Source organism: Nicotiana tabacum, chromosome 3 (genome assembly GCF_000715075.1).
Source record: "Nicotiana tabacum cultivar K326 chromosome 3, ASM71507v2, whole genome shotgun sequence".
In the NCBI taxonomy this organism is placed as follows: domain Eukaryota; kingdom Viridiplantae; phylum Streptophyta; class Magnoliopsida; order Solanales; family Solanaceae; genus Nicotiana; species Nicotiana tabacum.
The window spans coordinates 26,541,063-26,547,002 of NC_134082.1; the positions used below are offsets into that span (position 1 = coordinate 26,541,063).

General features: G+C 36.7%; 1 long non-coding RNA gene across 1 annotated transcript; it reads right to left on the bottom strand.

Moving 5' to 3' along the window:
* Positions 1–294: 294 nt before the first annotated feature.
* LOC142174729 (uncharacterized) lies at positions 295–2,117 on the bottom strand. The gene is made up of 2 exons (XR_012703778.1): positions 1,878–2,117; positions 295–589 (listed from the first exon to the last, which is right to left on the bottom strand). It is a non-coding gene; the product is annotated as an uncharacterized LOC142174729 (long non-coding RNA).
* Between the last annotated feature and the right edge of the window lie 3,823 nt (positions 2,118–5,940).

A 5,940-nucleotide genomic window follows, 5' to 3' on the forward strand; every position in this document is an offset into this window, starting at 1 on the left:
TCATCAAGATTTGACTTTTGTGTTAACGACCTCATATTCGTATTTTAAAGGTTTCAATAGGTTTTTGTGATTATTTTGGACTTAGTCATATGCCAAGATTTGGATTTGAAAGTTCCTAGGATGATTTGACTCTTTTTATCGAAAGTTGGCAATCTAAAGGTTAAGAGATGTCAAGCCCCGAACCTGGGGAGACGTGGCTGGCACCCGGTGCCGTAGCGGCCCTAGCGAACTACTCTGTAACTCATTCATTCTTTTTATTACTATCATGGGCCTACTTGGACACGAGTCATAATGTAAAACTGTAAGTGGACAACACTGTATCAATAAACTATCGTTCTTAAAATATGAATACATATGGGTCGTCAAGGCCTCTGACATACTGTACAAACTGAACCCATGTCTACAAAGCCTCTAAGATTATTCGACATCAAATGGGACAGGTTACCGGCCTACCCATAAGTCTGTAGCAAAACTCTAACACAATGACTCATAGACTCGACTGCACTCCGAATGAGGTAGAGTCTTACCGATCCTTCGCTGAATGCTAACCTCATCTACTATAAGGGCTCGTCAAACTGATTGTCTATACCTACAGGCATGAATGCAGCGTCGCCAATAAAAGAACGTCAGTACGAATAATATACTGAGTATGTAAGGCATGTAAATCGATATATAAAGGACATGAAGGAAATAGGGAGTACATGACTCAACCTGTAAGTCTGGATAACTCTGTATATTATTTAATACTAATAGTGTCATGCATATGCGTATGAATGTCATGTCGTGCATAGGTACATGTGTTCATAACATCATCAAGCCTCTGAGGGCATCCCATTATTTCATCTCAGCCACAGTACGCAAAATCATCATCGTATACCAGCTGATCAGGTGGTGGTGCATATATAACGCCATAACCTTTCCCATATCTCATATACAATATACATATACATACATATATATACGCGTATATAATGTCATAACATCATCACACCTCAGAGGGCATCCCATCATATCATCTTGGCCACTATGGGCAAATCATCAACGTATACCACAGCTAATCAGGTGGTGGTGCGTATATAACGCCATAACCTTTCCCATTTCCCATATACATATATATATATATATATATATATATATATATATATGCGTATATAACACCATATGGTCATGGGTTATTGTGCATGTATAAATGCATGAAATGCATATGAAATGCGTTAATAAAATCTCTCGGTACGTCATAAGATCATTATGCCTCTAATTAATATCATGAAATAAACTTTGTCATTTTCTGGATGATGGCTACCAAAATATTTGGTTTTTTTTTTTAATAAATACAACAATAATGAACAAGATCATCCTCGAGAGATTTTCCAGATAATATCAAGTTAAATGATGTTTAATATTGGATGCAGCTGAAATAAAACATTCAAATTTCACAAGATGATATTTCTACGAGTTTTGATACTCCCTATTAGTTAGATAAATTTTTAATGAAACCAAGGGAGACCGGTACAAAGTTTGAATATATAATTGTCAACCATTTATTGTATTGCAGTACATCAAATAAGTAGAAATCCCCCTAATTGTAGTCCATTACTAGCTTAGCTTTACTCATGTGATTAGGATGTGTAGGCAACTGAAATCAAAGAGAACATGCTAATGCATAATTTATTACCCCTACAATCTTGGGTTATAGCTGAAAATGATGAACCAAGTTTATAATAACCCAATGATAAAATCATGAGGTATTGAGAACAATTAAATGTTTCCAATTTGTGTATTACTTCCAACAAAACTGTTAGGAAGAACAAGCTAAAGAACCTACAACAACGAAATTTACCTCTTCATATTTGCGTTTTTACTTTGATATCACATACCTGTTGAATATTTGCAGGTAAGATAGCTCTTTCAATGGCTTTTGGAATTCAATTATAGTTACTCTTCTATGAACCCATAATTACTCAAACCAAACAAGTGCACAACACTCTAAGCCAGTAGTAATAAGAACACAAACTTCTACTACCAATATGATGACAAGTTAACCACATAAGTACTTGGAAGATAGAGAGTGAGAACTACCTACACTTTTACTGTCAACTTTGCATTATACATTAGAAAGACATGTATGTAAAACAACTTTTAACTGCAGAAGCTTTGTTTTTAAGTGCTACTTTGACCCTCCTTCGGTTGCCACCTAAATTGATGTGACTTAAGAGTCATCAACTATGACCCTATATTGATGCAACATAATTCTCTTTTTGGGGTGTTTATTCTTTATCTAGTAATCTTTAATTAGTTAGGAAATATCTCATTACCCAATAATTAACCAATAATCCACGTAATTGAGAATTATCTCAAATTACTTAAAATACTACTCACTTTTAACATACTTTATGTAACCTACTATCATGGTCATGTGGTACCATATAAAATCAATACATACATTATTATTTTATTAAAATATCCATGTAAAAATACATATAATTTCTCAACTTTTAATTTTCCTAATCTCATATAAAGAGTATAAATATTCCTACGCTTAAATTATTAAAATGATAAAAAAAATAACCTTCTCTTCTTTGTGAGAAGATGGTTTCTATCTTTACAATAAGGAAAATCTCATAAATTTTCTCATATTATGTGTATAATTTAAAATATATACGAAAGTAGTAATATTAATTACTATATAGAACTAGTAATAATATACGGCACATCCTAATGCTACGGTACGGGATGTAACATCCTTCCCCCCTTTAGAACATTCGTCCTCGAATGTTAACTTTTAGAGATTTACAAAATTTTCACTAGGGTCTCTTCTGTAAATTAAACTAAAACCCAAACTATATCTAAACTCTCGACTATTTACAACCTTTTGTACTTAAGTACCTCTTATCATCTTAACATTTACCTTACTTACTTTACAATCTCGCATCGTATCTTCTGTTTCTTTCATCACCTTCCTTTCATATAGGTAGAAATTACATCTACGCCTTAAAGCTCTATTGTGATAGCACCTCTGGTGCATACAAAATTTGGTGAAAGCTTTATAGTGACTTCTTACGCCTCAACTTTATAGCACGATCTGGAAACAAATGAAGAGTAACATTTCCTAAATGCCTTATAGCCTCTCAATAATAAATGTGGCGCGCAACACTCATAAGTGAGACTCTACTAGGCACGATTTTGTAGACTCCCTAGGACACGAACTGCTCTGATACCACTTTGTCAAGCCCCGAACCTAGAGAGGCGTGGCTGGCACCCGGTGCCGTAGCGGCCTGAGCGAACCACTCTATAACTCATTCATTCCTTTTATAACTATCATGGGCCTACATGGACATGACTCATAATATACAACTGTAAGTGGGCAACACTGTATCAATAAACTATCGTTCTTAAAATATGAATACATATGGTCCATCAAGGCCTCTGACATACTGTACAAATTGAACCCCTATCTACAAAGCCTCTAAGATTATTCGACATCAAATGGGACAGGGTACCGGCCTACCCATAAGTCTGTAGCAAAACTCTAACACAATGACTCATAGACTCGGCTGCACTCCGAATGAGGTGGAGTCTTATCGATCCTTCACTGAATGCTAACCTTGTCTACTATAAGGGCTCATCAAACTGATTTTCTATACCTACAGGCATGAATGCAGCATCACCAATAAAAGGACGTCAGTACAAATAATATACTGAGTATGTAAGGCATGTAAATCGATATATAAAGGTCATGAAGGAAATATGGAGTACATGACTCAACCTTCAAGTCTAGATAACTTTGTAAATCATGAAATACTTATAGTGTCATACATATGCATATGAATGTCATGTCATGCATAGGTACATGTGTTCATAACATCATCAAGCCTTTGAGGGCATCCCAACATATCATCTCGGCCACTGTGGGCAAAATCATCATCATATACCAACTGATCAGGTGGTGGTGCGTATATAACGTCATAACCTTTCCCATATCCCATATACAATATACATATATATACGCGTATATAATGCCATAAAATCATCACGCCTCAGAGGGCATCTCATCATATCATCTTGGCCACTATGGTCAAATCATCAACGTATACCAGCTAATCAGGTGGTGGTGCGTATATAACGCCATAACCTTTCCCATATCCCATATACATATATATACATATATATACGCGTATATAACACCATATGGTCATGGGTTATTGTGCAAGTATAAATGCATGAAATGCATATGAAATACGTTAATAAAATCTCTCGGTACGTCATAAGACCATTATGCCTCTAATTAATATCATGAAATAAACTGTGTCACTTTCTGGATGATGGCTACCAAAATATTTGAATTTTTTTTTTTTGAATAAATACAACAATAATGAACAAGAGCATCCTCGAGAGACTTTCCAAATAATATCAAGTTAAATGAAGTTTAATATTGGATGCAGCTGAAATAAAACATTCAAATTTCACAAGATGATATTTCTACGAGTTTTGATATTTCCTATTAGTTAGATAAATTTTTAACGAAACCAAGAGAGACCAGTACAAAGTTTGAATGTTTAATTGTCAACCATTTGTGATGACCCAAAAGGTCATCACTTGTATTAAAACAAAACTCCCTGTTCCGAGGCCTTGAAAACCTCATTTAGAGTCAAGTCGATTTGCATGCGCAGGTCGGGCGTGTAGCCGGAAAGCTTAAATATGATAATCTGTGAAAAACGATAAGTTTTGATTATAGAATGAGCTAATTTGACTTCGGTCAATGTTTTGGGTAAACGGGCTCGGACCCGTGATTCGACGGTCCCGGAGGGTCCGTAGTAAAATATGGAACTTGGGCGTATGCCCGGAATCGAATTTCGAAGTCCCGAGCTCGAGAAATGAATTTTCAAAGAAAATTATTTTCTAAAATTGTTTAAAGAAATTGGAAATGAAAATTGATTATAATATGATGGTATCGGGCCCGTATTTTGGTTTTGGCGCCCGGTACAGGTCTTATATAAGGTATATGTCATTTCTGTAAAGTTTGGTTTAAAACGGACGTCATTTGACGTGATTCGGACCTAAATTGCTAAATTTGATACTTGATGAAGTTTGAGAAAAGTTCTTGATTTTGAGGTTTGATTCATTGTTATTGAGGTTATTTTGGTGATTTGATCGCATGGATGAGCTCGTATGATATTGTAGAGTTAGTACGTGTGATTGGTTTGGAGTTCCGAGGGCTCGGGTGAGTTTTGGGTAGGCTTCGGGGTGTTTTAGGCTTAAAACCAGAAAAATTGCAGGTCTTTGAACCCCACCAGTGCGGTCCGTGGTCGACCTTGTGCGGTGCACGGTGAAGGCTGTGTGGCCGCGGTCGGCTTTGTGCGGTCCGCACAAGGCGCTGTAGTGCGGTCCACGGTCAGTTGCGTGCGGAGCGCGGTGGAGACCTGTGCGGCCGCGGTCCATTTTATGCGGTCCGCACAGGGTACTGGACCGCAGCACTTCAGGAAGGCCTATGCAGCCGCGGTCCATTTTGTATGGTCTGCACAGGGGGTCTGAGAGGGGTATAAATAGATGGGATTTTCAGCCATTTTTCATTTTTCAAAACCCCGAAAACATAAGAGGCGATTTTTCAAACAACCTTTCTTCTCCAAATCAATTTTAAGTCATTTTTAACTAGTTTTCTTCAATCATTAACATTTTTTAACATGATTTCAACTTCAAATCAATGATTTTCATGGGGGGAATTGGGTGATTTGGGTAGAACCTAGGTTTTTCAAAAAATTGGGGATTTGGACCTCGATTTGAGGTCCGATTTCAAAGCAAATTATATATTTGGGTTCGTGGGGGAATGGGTAATCGGATTTTGGTTCGAACCTCGGGTTTTGACCATGTGGGCCCGGGGGCGATTTTTGTCTTTTTGGGTAAAACTTTGGAAAACTCATTTTCATGCATTCAAATTGATTC